Source organism: Centruroides vittatus, unplaced genomic scaffold (assembly GCF_030686945.1).
Source record: "Centruroides vittatus isolate TY-2023 unplaced genomic scaffold, ASM3068694v2 contig_1012, whole genome shotgun sequence".
Lineage (NCBI taxonomy): Eukaryota > Metazoa > Arthropoda > Arachnida > Scorpiones > Buthidae > Centruroides > Centruroides vittatus.
In genome coordinates, this window is record NW_027120659.1 from 1,120,007 (window position 1) to 1,137,859 (window position 17,853).

The following is a 17,853-nucleotide window of genomic DNA, read 5'->3' on the forward strand; positions in this document are numbered from 1 at the left end:
CTTTCCTTCTCTGTTATATAATTGTCGCGAATGATTTGGTTACAAAATATTAAAACTAGTAAGTTGTTTATAAATGAAGGTCATCAAACGTTAAGCGATAATCTATTTGCTCGCTAACATGACTTTACAATAGTGGCAATTATTTTACATTGTCTATATAGTGAATAGATGAAAATATTTATTTATGATCGAGACGAGATATGGAAAGCTTGGGGTATGGTGACCCCGATTAACTATGTAAGAACTTCCAGTTTGCACCAGAAGTCACGTGATTTTTACTATTAAAACACGATTAAAAGTTGCAGCCGGGCATTGTGATGATGTCACAATAAGTAATGGCTCGTTACAATTAAAAACTTGCTTGAAATAATGTATATATATATATATATATATATATAATATATATATATATTACATATATACATACATACATACATATAGTGAATTATGTTTCTAGGTCATTCGATAATCAATTTGCTTTACTTTTTGTTTTCAACACAGGCGAAAGCATTCTACACTTTGATGAAATGCGTCATGAAAATTTTTAAATACACGTGAAACACTAATTCCACGTGTATTTTAAAAAAAATCCCATATCCGCGTCCTATTTTTGACAAAAAATTCCCATATTTTATCAAACTTGACGTAAAATTAATCGTTCCGTCATCATTATTTTTGCTCTAAAGTAACTTTATACTCTCTTATTGTATGATGATAATTATACTTCGTAAATGAAGTATTTTTGTGTGACGTAGTGAGTCACGCGATAGAATGAAAACACGATTCTCATGGCGTAGAACACGTGTATCCAACTTAAATCGTAAGTTAAATTTAGCAATTACTTCGATAAAGGAAATTTTTCGATAAAAAGAACAGAATATCCACTTGTATATATCTCTCCTTTGTTAAAATAATAATCGAAAAGAAAGACCGGTAACAAGGGAGAATCTACCTTGAATCTAGAATAAACTTTGAGAATATAAAGGAAAAGCTTTATTACTCATATCTTTTCTGCGCAGTTTTACTAAAAATGGCTCATTTGTTAACCATTTTTCAACAGACTTATCATTTATAGCTCGGTGCCCTTCCTACTAAACTTTTATTTAATAATACTTAGCTAAAACGAAAAACAAAAAGACGTAGACTTTGACATTTTACATCCTACATAATTATTTTCTGTTAGTGTTTAATTTAGTTTTTAATTTACGATAATTTATTTCTCTTTACAACAAGCTAAACTTAAACTTGTCTTTACCCACATAATGTCTTTTCTTTTATCAACAAAATATTTTTGCTATCATCCTGCAAGTTGTTATACAGATATTGCGAATTTTACACAATAGTCTACAATATTTGTACTACGAAACTTAACTAAATATTGATTTAATAACGACGTATTTTCTTCTTAGGAATCCATTGTAAAATACAAGTACCAAATAGTTTTTACATTATTTGAAAATTCCTTATTGCTTTGTAATCTTGATATTCAAAGATAAACGATGGCGTGGAGAATGCCTGCCTGCCTCTCTGTAGGATTCAGATTCGAATTCGAATCGAAATCGGGCACTTTACTGCTCAGTTTATTTGTTACCTACTTAGCAAATACGTAATATAGTCTGAAGTTTATTGCTTATGGATAAATTGCTAAGGGGGAAGCATAGAAAATGCGGGACTCGATTGAGATAACTAAAACAAATAACAATTAAAAAGTAAACCGAAAGAAAATTTACACTGTTTCCAATGTTGCTAACGTTAAAATCTGTAGTTTATCACAATATAAAATAACAATTTTCTGTTTATAGTGAAAAATTTCCTCTTTTCGCGGAAGTTATAAGCTAATCCTAACGCGTGGCTTCCTGAAGCCGAGCCTACCGCTTAAGGTCGACCTTGTACATAAAAGTTTCATTTTCAATTAAGAATCATTATTTTCTCATTCTATAAAACAATAGAAGAAAATAACAACATCTAAACAGTGTACAACTTAAGACACTACACGTACAGATACATGTAATATTTGCTACTGTATACAAACAAATTTGCATGTAGTTACATGTAGGCTTGTTTACTATACATTATTAAATGTTTCAAGTGTACTGTATGTGGATTTGGAAATATTTCACGTGGACTAAATATACTGTACGTCTTACAAAATGTTTATAATTATATTTAGAAGATTATTCTACTAAATTCATTAATATTGTTTTCCTTATATTAAAACAGTACGCAAAATTCGTTGTGGTTCTAATCAAAGAAGTATGGTTCCAACTATTGTTAAAACGGGAATTTCCAACGCATATTTCCGCAAACAAAGATAATTGGAAACTTACTTTCTTATTTTTAAAATATATATATCGCTCTTATTGTTTTCACAACAGATTTCTCTGAAAATAATATTAAAGATTCAACTATAACCAAAAATTTCTTATGAAATGTCAATCGTTGTGTTAAATGGCAGCGATAAAAATTAGATTTGAATGCCAAAATAACAGTTCTGTAATATATATTTTAGTTTGTGAAAAACCTTTATACTTTTTATAAAAGTTTTCGAAGTTTTTAATATTGTGGCTTCTTTTAAAAAATTAATCGAGCAGATAATTCCGTTCTCGAGATTAAGGAAAGACAGACAGACGGACAGATGGACGACAGTGGGAATTTGGGACACAATTTTTTCAAATTGCAGCCCCAAAAAAATTTATTTAAATTGCGATATGATTTAAGACAAGAATATTCTATTACTAGTGTCACTTTTTTAGTTTGAATTATAAGTTGTGTCTATTGCAAATTTATCATTCAGATTCATAATCATTAAAAAAAATAATAATAATTAAATATCAACGATACGGAGACGAATGACTTAATTATTAGCCTATTAAGTCATTCGTCTCTATTTTGTCACTTCAAGGGTCTTTTAAATCGACGGCCGGATGGTCTAGAAATCAAGACCGCTCTGGGGAATCCGGGTTCGAATCCGGACGGATGAAAAAATTTCCACGCATTCTCAGGGGTGGTCCGTCCGATTATGCGGTGCCCCGTCCCTCACCGGGCAGTCCCATTGTAGGCCTGGCCGCACCCATAATGGGCTTGCTAAATGAAATCTTCTTAGTGTCCACAGGGCAGAAAGAGTTAAGAAAAAAAGTCTTTTAAATTACTCCTTAATTTATTTACATAGAATACTTGTAGATAGAATAATAAAAATATACATCACTTAGTTATTAGTTAACATAAATAATTATTACTTTGTTGTAGACCTCATTGTAATAACTATTTACATATGAAAATAGATTTATATATAAATATTCCACATAAATAAACTTATAAATTTAATGTATATTCGCAGATAACGTTATAGTAAATTAAGTGTGCAGATTTCCTTTTTCCTTACAAATCAGGAATGTCATCTAAACAAAAGGATTCCAGTAGCAATATATATATATAAACCAAAGCTTATGTCCTTCGTAGACAAGGTTAAAGTACCAAATCATTTACAGGTAGGAAATTTAATTGTTATTGTTCATGGTGAATGAGTGTACCAAAAGATACATTAGGGGAGGAAAACGGAGATTAGAAATGCACTAGGAAAAATACATTCTTGTTTTCTAATCATATATAACTTTTAATCCTCTAGCCTTCACTTCTCCAATTATTTTCAGTATTTTTCTTTCCGTATTCGCGGTTTCTATATTCATGGCAGTTTTTCAGAAAGTAACCTTCCCCAAAAATAAAGTTTCTGTGTATACTTTTTCCTCGAATATACAATTAATAAAACATTCATATTTTTTTACATTTCAAAATTTTTAATAGAAAATATAATAAAAATTACAAATTCAGCTCTATTTATATAAAAGCAAACATTTCACGTGATTTCATTTCACAATTTGCATCACAAATTAAGACTAATATTAACAATACTTAAAACAATTATTCTCGTTCTAAATGCAGTAGTTTCGCTTTACGACCGTTCGTTTTACGACCGATAGAAAATTTTCTGTTATAATTTACGAAAAATTCTGTTTTTAAATGCCATATATTTTTATTAGCTATTTCACTGTAGTTTTGTACAATTGAAACTGTTTTTGACTGTCAACTTACCATATTGAATCTACGGGAAATCAAAGCTCGACTTACGACGGCTCGCTTAGCGACGTTTTCCAGAAACCAATCGGATCGTGTGGATCTACTAAATATAGTCCAGTTTTAAAGGATTTAACAGTATATATTAATCAAAAAATGTTTAAATTTTAACATAAAAATGAAATAACTTCTTTTAAAATAAGCAATAATTACGTAGCAAAACCTCTGACCACGGCCACTGATGGAAAAAATGGCCGCCGTTACTAGCGGTTAGACTGATTTTATATTGTTTATTTGATCTTTTTATAAATTCCTTTCACTTATAATTAGAATTGGCTTTTTTCTATATAAGTTACCAAACGATATAATTTACTTATCGCTAGTAAACTTGAATACAATACGTCTACTCTATATTGTGACCTCACTCTCATTTTCTAACTTTAATTCTCTTTTACTTAGAATGATTTATTCTCAGAACAAAAACGAAGATATGGGTTATAATCAAGTCTACGAACCAGCATCGTTTCGTCCATTTTAAACACTTAAATTGTGTAAGATGCCATACTAGTATCAGGAAATACATCTATAAAAACTTCCAACTTGTTATGATAATTGCTTTATTTAAATATGGCATTGGGTATTTTCGGATTATTCATTCTTAAATAAAATATTACTAAGGCTTTATCAATTCTGAATTAAGTTTTACTTATTTCAAGTGAAAGTAATGAGTAATATTAAAAAATCCGGATAACTTTTCCGAGGTTTTAAAGTAATAAAAGTAGGCGATGTCCTTGAAGGATGCAATTTACTTCTTATAAAGTCCAGTAAATTCTCTTTTCCTACCTGGATTATCAAGTTTTTATCTTTATGTAACATTGCTTTTATGTTGGGTCGTTAAACTTGTACAAGGTTCTGTCACTTTAGACTAATAGTTAACCTTACAGTTACTCGGAAAATAAATATGGATTTTCATTTATAATTTCTGATATAATTACTTAATTTTCTATTTAAAAGGTATAATAATTCAATTTTTAATGGAATGTTAGTCTATTGTAATTAAAATCACTGAATTTTTCGTTAAAAAAAATGACTGTTTATCAATAGTTATGGCCATTGAGAAGGATGCTGGAGATTTTTTTTCGGGAACAGAAAAAACTTAGGGTGGTAGTCAGCTCTGACGAAAGGGGAAAAAGACGTTGCTATAGCTACAGAGTCCCTATCCTATAGGGGCCTGAGAGGTCGTTTTTTAAAGTAAATTTCTTTGTTTCTTTGTAAGGATACCGTGAAACCTTCTAATGTGACCGCTGAAGGGACCAGCTCAAAATGGTCACCTTATTCAGGTGGTCACGTTAGCAGGTTTCACTGTATGGTGCGTGTGAGAAGTATGGAAAAATTACAATATTGGCGGATCAGATACAATGGAGGAAATGTGGTTAGGAGGCAGAAGGACTCGAAGGTTTTACCGGGACCCGTGCTAATTTTATAGTGGCTCCTACCCCTATAAAATTAGTTATTTTTATTTTAAAAAAGTAATCTTTATTGATGAATTTTACATTTGTTCAATAAATAAATAAATAAATAAAGGAAACGGAAAAAGAAGTGAAGGCTAAAGGGGCACCCTTTTTTCTCGCGCCCCCATACAGTCTCTCAGCTCTGGCAATAGTTGCGAGCAATCGAAAACATTTCGAAATCCTTAATTATAGCTAATTGTGAAAGCTTTTGACAGTTTTAAACACTATGAAGAATGCATTAACAACAGTTATTTAAATTTCAATTTGAGAATTACACTCATGTAAAGTGAAATTTTATAATTTAATTTCAACGCCTAGCTTGTCTTTTGCTTTAAAACATATAATTAACTTGAAACATTAATAATGACACACGTAATGACGTAAATAGTATATAAACTGTTATTAAATAGCCAACAAGTAGTTATTATTATATAGTTATATAAGATATTACATAAATTCAGTTTGTTGTAGCTACAAATACAACAAATCCAGCTTTAAGACCGATACAACATTTTTTATTATCATTTAAATGTCATATTTGAGTGACATATTTTTTATTAGGCATCTCACAATAATTCGAACTACGTTTCTAGGAATCCGACATTGAATCCTTAGGGAAGTTTTGGCGCTCGACTGCTGACGTCACGATAATCTCGTTCGTAGAAAACTCGTTTTCGCCAGTGCGGTCTCGTAAACACGAATGACAATTGTTACGACAATTACTCCATTTTTTTAAATACCGCTCCGACCAGTGTGACTTTCTGAGTGACGTCACTAATAATATGGCCGAAATAGGAAATTTCAATCGTTCGGAATTAATAAATAGTAATTTCTGTCAAGACCAAGCAGATGATACTTTAGACAATGTACTGTACAGTTGTTATGTCATCAGGTAAAGCGCCAAAATTCGTCTTGTGGGGAATCAGGGTTCGAATTACGACGGCTCGCCTAGCGACGGTTCATTTTAAGAATCTATCATAACGAAACCACAAATATACCAAAAACAGTGGCAAATAATTATATATTGTGAGCTTGTGGACTATTAATAATTTTCATATAATCACCATAACATTTAAAATAAGCAATAATTGTGTAGTCAAACCTACCAACAACGGCCACTGATGGGAACATTAAAATAAACGGCCGTTGTCAGAGGTTGTTTTGTATACATTCTGTTCAAAAAATATACTTTCTACGGTATATATTATTGGGGGAATTATGCTAATTAAATAATTAAATTTAGTACATGTTATAAATTGTTACAATAATAAAGTATTTATGGAAATTTTTAACATCTTTAATTTGGGAAAGTACTATACATTATGAAATTTTTTTCGTCTGTCATTCTTGAATCGCTTCCAAGTAACGTATGTGTATACCTCGTCCATTTTACGTCAACGATTTTAAACGGAAATAACTTTTTCTTAACAATAACATAAGCTATTTTTATCATTTTTCTCTCTTTTTTAAGAACTTTTTAGTAATTTGTCCGACGAATAAACTTTTTGAAGTTTTAAAACAATAAATTTAATAAAGATTTAAATGAGGAAATGTTACTATTATACGTTAAACAACAATGGAAAGTACAGTAATTATATTTTTAAATTTGTTGTATAAAGTGTTGACACGTTAACGGATTTTTTTTTAAAAAAGAAAGATCATTTATTAAAAAATTGAGGAAAAATTAATTTAATTAAAATTTTTCCTAGTTTTTTTAAATAGTAAACAAATAATAATAATAATAAAAAATGAAATATAACGTTTGTTATTATGTTTAAGAACAATTTTTTCTTGCATTTTTCTAGAAACTTATATAGCCCTATATATTTTTTAGCTGTGTCTCTTGAAGCGGAGGTGCGCTATATTCATTTATTTGACTCGGTGGCGCGTTATCCTATGGTCAAAAAGGGCAATTGCTTGGGGACCCAGCAACAGGAGCCCCAAATTTTAAGAGAAAATATTTCCTCAAAAAATTCACCAGAAGGAAACTTTCTGAAGTCAACACTACTGTATACATGGAGCTCCCCTAATTCAAATTCGCCAGGGCTTCGTGAAGCTGTAACGCGCCACTGATTTAGCTACAAAAATGATCTTGTTTTAAGCCTAAAATTTGAAGAAATTATATTAAAAAAACAAGTTCATAATGACGAAATAATTCTACAATTGATAACTCGAGTTGTCACATTGTCAATTGTGGAACCATTTCGTAACTGCCTCATTTTACAAGTTATTTTTAGTAATTTTAAATCGATTATTTATGAGATTAACTCATGAGTTTCGTTCCTAGATCGATAATAATCAAAAATTGAAAGCGTAGTAAAATAACTCTATTGGCCTTGGTTGTAAAATAAATGTCTTTAGAGTAAGCTTATTTCCTTCATATAGCGAATGTACAATATATTTTGGGACTGCAGCCAAGTGCAACCTGCGTCATCCGAAGTGATTTGTAACAATTAAAGACCATGCAAAACGAGTAATTCGAGTATAGTTTGAGAGTACATTTTCCTGTTATTCAGTGCAGAAAATGATATAAACATCTACTGGAAAGACCTTTAACTTTGAATATAATTATTAATAAAATGTTTATTGATTCTACTCTTATAGTATATGTGAAATAGTTTCATTTTAATATGAAAGAAGTGTCGAATATGTGACACGATACATCTGTTTCACGTTTTGCTTACAACACAAACACTATTCGCACACACCTGACAAGAACAGTGACGTTTGTTCTATTATTTTTTTATATGCTAAATGTTAAAATATCCGTAAAAACTACCAAAATTTTGTAATTTAATTGGAATATTAATTGGAATAATCGTGTAAAGGAAATTTACGAAACTTTTGCAGATAAGAACAGTCGAAGAAACTGGATTACAAGTGACAAGATGTCATATTGTCATATCGTTTATATCTTTTTATTTATTTTGTACTCAATAACTACTTAATTATAGACCAGGTTACAGGAGATTTAGTAAACAAGATAAAACTATTTACGTATGTATAAAGGACATTTCGTTTTCTATATCATCAACAATACAACTAAGTCGGAGTATAGTAGGATTTCTATGTTATGACTTGCATAATTATATCTTTTTACCAGGATTATTTACATATTAACACTGTAATGACCATACAAATACTGTACTTATAAGACTTGTACATGACTGAGTTGCTCGTGCACGAAAAATAATTTATTCTTTATATATAAAACACGTAGATAATAGCCACTAACTTCCTTTCTTTGTTTCTATTTATCTACAGATTTAGTTGATGTTCTTCTCGGATCTAATCACTGAAAATTCCTTAATAGGAAAAAAGACAGTTGACAAATTCTTCATTTGAAAGTACTTGTAAGTTACGATCACGAACAAGGAAAAATTAAAGCGATTTGCCTTGAAAGTTTAATTACATTAATGTCTTTAACGATTTATGAATCTACTTAATCTGTTATGTAATTGTATATTACAGAAATAACAAGAAGCATGTGTCAGGGTCGGGCGCCATTAATCGTTGTCATCTTGGTTGTCACCTTGGTTGTCACGAGTTAAGCCTTTCATTTTTGCTACAATAAGCAATTAGGAGATGTCTTTTCGAGGGTCGACAGCGTCATAGCTTCATGGTACCCAGGAAAATATGAATTTCCATGTGCATTGTTGACTTCAGAGATTTTTATTAGGGGGAATTTTTTGGAGAGATATTTTCTTATAAAAGATTGGTTTGGGGTCTCCTGTTGGCGGGAGCCCCAGGCAATTTCCTTTCTTGTCCATAGGATAACGCGTCACTGGCCGACAGATTATGTGAATATGTAAACATCGTTACATTTCATTTGCTAGTAGACACGAACTAGTCTGTTGGTGCCATTTTATTTTGCATCATCCGACATGTGTACATAAACAATATGCGAACACCTAGATTTCTCGCCTTTTGTTTAGTCAGACAATGGATATAATCAGTAATAAATTTGTTCATTTATCGATCTTAAACTGGATTATTGTAAAATATTTAAAGACAAACCTGTTCCAGCATCAATTTTTAATATAGCCTATGTATATTTTTCAAGAGTTTTACTGCTTGTTGATCACCTATTGTTTTTAAAAGCTTACCTTCATTAAAGTTAGGTGTATTGTCTGGGATAGTGGCCATTATAACTAAGGCTGTTGTGGTTTTGCCTTTACGTACGTCATATTAATGCTCTTTGAGTCTTGTAGGGAGATTTCTGGAAGTATATCCTATGTATTTGCTTGTTTTGCTCTCCAGGCCTAGATTAATCGGTATCTCGCATACCCAGGGGCCGTGTCAGGATCTATTGGGTCTTTACGTAACCAGTTGAAAATAGTTTTGTTGCGCCTATATGCAATACTTCTGGTGCTCAATCTAATGGTTTTTCTATAGGTGTTATCTAATAATTTATTATATGTCACAGGTATGATTAAGGATGGAGAGTGTTTAGATTTCTTGCGAACTCTGGTGTTGTTGTAAGTGTTAATTAAATACTCAACTATGGTGTGGCTGTACCCGTGCGTAGCAGCGATGCTTTTGATTTTGGTATTGGTGTATGCCCTTTTAATAAGGGCCTTAAATGATGCCGTTTTATATTTGGGCGGATCATTTGAACAGTTAGGTATGTATAGTGGGTGGGAAGTAGGTTCAGGCCTAAGAATAAACATTCGTGTGGATTTCGCCATTCGCTAGGGTGATGTTTAAATCGAGGAAATGTGCCCTCACATTATTGAATTGGACTAAGGTTATTGTTAACCCGTACGGATTGTTGTTGACGATGTTGACAAATAGTCGAAAGCGTTAGATATTTATTATAAAAATGATGTTGGAATAGGTTTTTTGTCTTTAAATAAATTATTTATTGCTTTCACTCTTATTTTAAGTTTGATTTATTATATAAAAGTCTCCTGTTTTATTACACATTTCAGTTATTTATAAAACTAAAATGAAGAGTTTAATTGGCCAATAAATGACACCTCGTATCTGTAAAATGGCCAAAAGCAATGCAGTGAGAACTCGTACTATATAATTATGTCAAGAAATTGGACAGTCACTAATATTGTGTCTTCGATGGGATACCTTAAAAGGCAGAAAAATAAATAAAAAGTTTATCTATTTTGAGAAAATTTGATTTTTAAAACAGTTTTTTGCTTCAGTAAGTCTGCAGATACGAGTTGTCACTTCTTAGCCATCGATATTTTGCTTTCCTCAACGCACTGTTTACCAATAAGTAGGAATTAGATCCTACTATTTAGTATAAATTTCTGTATAATTTTTCATCTGTTACATAAGGCTCGCAACATATTAAACGCCTCTACTATAATTAAGAAACTATATAATATAAGAAACTATAATTTCTACAACATAAGTTGCGAAAAAGTTCTACAATAGCCTATATTTATTACTTGTATTTGCTTCATGGATTTACAACTCACTCGAATGTCATTGCTTAACAATTCAAGCTGTCAGACTAACTTTTGGATGTAATCCAAAATTTATATTATAAGGTATAAATAATGGATGCCCTTGGGACTGTTATACTTAACGCATTTAGTGATAGACCCTCGACACTTTTGTACGAGAAAATTTCCTTGATATGAGATAAAGATACTTGTTATTTTTGTGATTACTTCAGTATATACATTACAATGCAATTAGAATAATAACTACACAAAAGAATCAAAAGCTTTTGTTAGAATGTTGATACGATCTTCTGTAATGTATATTTCGTATACCACAGACATAATACATACACACGTGTCTTTTTCATTTTGACAAATGCTAAATATATATTTCTAATGAACTTTATGCAGGAAAAATGTTTAAATTAGCATTTTTATTTTGATTTTAATTATAAAAACACGTAAGACTTAAATATAACGGCAGCTGAATACGACAAAACCTTATTTGTAATTCAAATCCTAAGCTAAAAGGCCAAACTGCATTTTCCTGAAGAAAATTCGAAGTATCAAGAGTGATTTTTTAAATAAATTATTTTATATTTAATAAAAAGAAAGTGCTTATAATTATTAAAATAATTAAAGGGATTATAAGCCATTTGTAATTTTACCATGGGATAAATAAGCATTACCTTCTTCTTTTACCAACCCTTAAATTATCCCTTTATACTCCAAACACTATTCCCGTTGATAGAAAATACAAAACATTCTGTTTTTTACTACAAATAAATATGATAAAGCCGTACAGGAAAACAATAAAGAGGAAAAAATTAGTACTGAATTGAGTAATAACATAGTTTTAATAGCAGGATAGCGAAAAAAGTAATTACTTGTTAATTATTAAGTCATATACAAATATTCATTCACATAATTAATGGTCAATTATATATCTACTCATATTATGAATGAGTGTTTATGTGGGCGAAAGGAAAAATAAAATGATCTAGTGATTATAATGATTAGACCATGGTATTCGCATGATTTAAAACAATAACCGCATTTCAAGGAAATAATTTTTAGTGAAATAGTATATAAAGGCGTTGATTTCGAATATATCCCAGTCTAATACTCGCTTCGATCACAAAGAATGCTTCTAGAAAATGTGTTATATTCGATTTTAACTTTTTAGTATAACAACGCCACTATCTAGTTAAATCAGAAAGAACAAGGATATTATGCTGACGGAATGAATAAGCTCATTACATGTAGTGATAAGTATCTGATTTTTTTTTTTTCTTTTTGTGTGACTGTGTAAAAATTTATGCATTAATTAATGTTTCAAGTTATACAATTACGTTTTAATATATGATATGACTAATTTTCTCATTGCTTTAGTAATAATAAACTTTATCACAACAGTGACGTAGCGAGGAGGAGGGCACGGGGGTGTATCATGCACCGGGCGCCACTCGCAGAGGGGCGCCCAAATGGTCTTCAAGACAAACTGTATATGTTTCTGGAGGGGAAGGGGGCGCCAATAAAGTGTCGTGCCCCGGGCGCCAGTTATGTTCGCTACGCCACTGTATCATAGTTATCATAGTATTGTTTGTTTGCATAAAATAACACGACACGTGGGCGATTTGCCGAGTGTGGATGACTCCCGGAAAGACTTTCTGCGAGAAACTGGCCTTATTTAGGTGTTACAAACGTGAAGAAAATCCAAAAAACTGCACGTGGCTAACCCGTTGGCCAAGCGCCAATCCTTCACCAACTACCCCTGTTCACTGGTTTTATCTGCTCGCCACTGGCGAGCTCCATTGTACTATATGACATTGTGTTTTTAATAACATTTAAACGATTTTTGAAAATAAGAATAAAAATAACGGGAACATTTTAAAATGGTTTTGCAAATTATCCCATTTACTTGGTTATCGATACAATGTTAGGGAGTAAAAATATAGCCTGTACCTACTTTTAACATTATGTTATTTATACATAAGCATCTATATAACTATGTTAAACATACATATATAGCTTTTGTTACTTATCTAAAGACGTAAGCTAGCATTAGATAATATCAATAATTTAATAAAATCACGTGAAGATAAACAACTTTAATTCTTTTACACTAAAATAAATGCGATAATTTTTTTATACAGTAGTGGACTTCGCTTTACGACTTACAATTGATATACTTTTTATGTTATTATTGTATGAAGGGTTAATTTAAGTGTCATGTTTTCCCTTATTGTCCGCCTCTACGCGCTGTTCTATCATTCATATTATATTTCTAGGAATCTCACCTCACTGAGGTTTGTGACACTGGGTGTTTGGGAAATACTCACAGCTCTTTTCTGTGAATCAATTTGCTTGTAAAACCCGAGGATCCATCTTTCTCTCAGTATATAGTATATATATATATATTTATTTATTATTTATCTCCTTTTGTGTGTTATTTAATTTTCAGCTTATATTAACGAGATATTGTTGATATTGAATTATAAAACAACCTATATTTGAAGCAGAATTTGAAATTCTGTTCAAAATATAAAATTTTATTTATTCATATGCGCAAATAATTAATCAATGGATATGGATTCTTAGGTTTCAAATAAGTATTTATCTCGAGTCTCAGGACAAGTGTGCCCACCAGTAGCCAAGTGGATAAAACCACTGAACACTGATAATTGGTCATACATTCCCTCCCGGCCAAAAGGCTAACCACATGGACTTTTCCGGATTTTTTTTCATGTTTGTAACACTTAAATAGGGGTCAGCTTCTGATAAACGTCTGATCTTTCTTCGGCAGATCGCCCATGTGTCGCGTTGCCGTAACCAAATAAACCAAATATAATCGTAAGACACGTGTTGCCAGTGTTAGGATTAAGGTTCTTTTTACGCTTCATCTCAATTTTAAATACAAAAACTTGATATGATCAAGAAGGATCGGACAAGACTGTGATCCACTTTGCCCACTTTTACAATATTTCAAAAACCTATAAATCAGTTCTCGAAAATGATGTGCAAACCGTAATATTAACGTGTTAATTTGCATTTCAGGTATTGTGTGTAAATATAAGAAGTTATTCAACAGTGGACTCGGTCCGAAGAAAACACGAAACTAGCCATGGACTGGTACGTAAAGGAAAAATGACTATATCTTCTGCTTCTCGTCATCTAAGAATCCATTTTGGTACATTGCATTGTCTTTGAGATCAAATAGTATTGAAAGCAGTATGTAGAACAATGTCATTCATTCTGCAGAGATTAAAAAAGTAAAATTACCGAGCGTAGGATAAAGTGGATCGTGCAGTGTCTGAAATGAATGTTACTTATTTTTTGTATTATATAATTAACGAAAAATTAATAGGCTCAAGGTAAAGCAAGAAGACTCATAATACCAAGCCGCAACACAAGTTTAAGTATTGCTCTGTTTAGTTATTTGAAGTTAGTGATCCACTTTGCCCGGCCCTCCCCTACTTTTAACCACTTGTATTCAGTAGTTTTATTAACTCGCTTTATTTTATTTTATTTTTTCGGATTAATAGTTATCGATCGCTTCCCAGGCATTGTTGTCGTAACGGTATTAATATTTAATTTAAAAATATTCACTAATTCTTATTGTTTCTTGATTTTTATGTTGCACACTGCTAACACTCCAATGTAGAAAGTGAGTGCTGCGAATAATTTCGAAAACTTTATGAATTATTGGATTGCAATTTTAGATTGCTAACTTTCTGTCACAATAATATATACAGTAAAGATCTGTACAGTAGTTTATCATATCCAAGGAGAGTTACAGACATTACTGAATTTATATGACATATGATGACGATGATGATTAGAATTACTGTACAATTGATTTAATTTCAGATTATGCGAAAAGTTCTAGACGTGCCCATAGCTATCTTCTGATATTTTAATTATGAATTCATGGAAAAAATTAAGATGTTAATGCTGCTTTTTTTTAAATTATCGACAAGCATCCTTCCTGTTTCCTATTTTTTGCATTTTCTCTTAAAATAATCGTGAAACTATGTATTAACACTGGGTATTGTTATCAAGTAGGCCCTACAGTATATATATAATGTTCGGATGATTAGATGGGACTGATGGGATAAGGCAACGCAACACATGGACGATCAGCTGGGGAGTCTCTCGGGAGAACTTTCATGGTTATCTGGCTCTTATTTAGATGTTAGGCACGCGAAGAAAATCCTAAAAACTAGTGTGATAACACTACTAAACACTGCAGTAATGTTATCCATTACTGTCTTCCGAATGGCTGTAAAGCTTGCCTCTCTAGAGAACTCTGGAGGACCCGAGTTTGAGTTCAGATCTGAGCTTCAGGAATCTCCATCCACGATTTTACTAGATTTGTCATCTCCCATTACCCGATCCTTCCTACTATGGGCTGGCCAAACTTTATAGAAATTTTAGAAGCAATAGATCACTTAGATTAAAAAAATATATATATATATATATATGTATGCTTTAGGAATAGACAGTATTTATCTGTCCGATATATTACATATGATCTACAAGAATACGACTCTCGCTTATATATTTGAAATAAAAAATGCTGTTGAGCTGAGATACTGTATACCAGTGCTGCTGCTGTATACAGTAATACCTCGGTTATCGTCGGTTTCAGTTTTCGCCGATTGTTTTCGAACAGATTACCGACGAAAACCGAGGTATCAGTGTATTTATTTCAATATTTTTTCACTGTTGATATTGATACACTTCGGATCAATATAAAAATTCATTATAATTGTATATGGATTATCTAGTTTGGTCTTCTCGACGCTCAGGAAAATCATCTTGAACATGGGTGTCCGCAGAGGAGGAAATGGAGTACTTGTGGGATCGAGTAAAAAAGCTCCTAGAAGTGATTGACATAAGTAACCTTACATTCTCGACAATTGAACAATTAAAAAATACTATATTATACTATTTATTTTCAATAGTTAAACACCAAAATTTTACATATATTAGATATTTAGATCAGATAAAGCGTGATCATTAAACATCGTCTAGCTTACCGTGTCAATGTCACACGAATGACACAAATAATTAACGTAAGATGACATGAATAAATATTTATATAATACGTATTTTTTTTATTTTTATCTTACATTAGTATTTTTATAAAATTATGACGTTCTTCAGTCATAAAAGAAATGATTTCATTCAGTTATTTCGAATAACCTTATACTGAACATCCTCAAAAATATTTTAATAAATAAATCACAAAATAAAATGATTTGATTATAAAATATTAATATGTTTATTTTATTATATTAAAAATTTATTATTAAATATAATGCAAAAATATGAGTTCGCATACAATATATACAAGTTGTTATTTTATTATTATTATTTTTAAATTAATGTTTATAAATTAAGTTTATAAATAAAATTCTTAAATATTCCAAAGAGAATTAAGCAGAGAATCTTAAATTATAAAATTTTAGACAATTATTCGAAGCTATTTTTTTATATAATAAAAATCATCTTTAACCCTTTGAGTGCCTCATCAGGTTTGATGCAAGTCATTCCAAATATTTTAAGGGAAAGTTAAATGAACTGTGAAGATGAAATCTTACGACAGTTGAAATCTATCACTCAGTTGTTAACTAAATGTATGATCAGAATACATTAGAAGAGTAAACTAAATTAATAAATATGTTTCTCGAGCTTTTGACGTTTAGATAAATAATTAAGCACGAAAATTATTAATGAAGTAGTAAAAAAAGAGGAGGAGGAACTATTCTAAAACCGTCGTGAAATATTTCAGTATTGTGTGATTCGAATTTTAAATTATTTTAAAGTCTGAAAACAAGGAAATATATATATATAATAATCCATCAATAATTAATCGATATTAGTTATAGAAATTTGTAAAATTACTTACTGTATAGGGACCTTTATTATTATTATAAATACACTTGCCAAACATTTTAGCAAATATATAACGTCATAACAACTTACTTTTAACAAATAAGGCCTACTACAGAGAAGAAAACAATGTAAAGAAATTTATTCTTACGCTTTATTAAATTCTTGCACGTATGACGTAAATGTATTATGAAATTTTACGAATTTTATTAGAAAAACTTATTAAAATTATTTCTTATATAATCCATTTAAAAGAATAGAAAGGAATTTATTGAGAAACATATTTATTAAATGAGATTACAATAGAATGTTTCGCAAACTGTCAATAGAAAGGAAACGATTTATTATTTACTTATTAATTTTAATGTTTTTCTGTATAAAAAAGGATTTTAAATTTATTTATCAAAATTTATGAAAAATATTTATATATTAAAGTAATTTGCGATACAACCATTTATAAGAATATATTTAAAAAAGAAGGAACGATTTATCATGCAGGATTACTCAATTAGAGATCAAAATCCTATTAATAACCTAATTTAATATAAATTAATTTTATAGTCTATTCTGTATAAAAACCCTAACTTATTAAGCGAACAATTACATTATTCCTTACAAAATACTTCGTGTCAGTTAAATAAATAATGTGAATAATATAAAGCATTTAAAATTCACAAGAAAAATGTTGTTACATTTAATTATTAAAATAAATTCTGAAATGAAATGTTTACTAATTGGATTAGTAAAGCGAATTTTCTTTACTTTTTTTAAATAAATTAAGTGGTTAAAATTCCATTAATCACGAGAAAAACATTGTTATTCTTCGATTGCACTATTTAAAGTTCTGATCTATCTAATATGATTAATATAATTCCCATCATTAAATTAAAATTATATCGATTTACGTAGAAAATTTCGTAAGAATGTATGAAACCACGCGCTAAATATTTGCCACAAGAAACATTCAC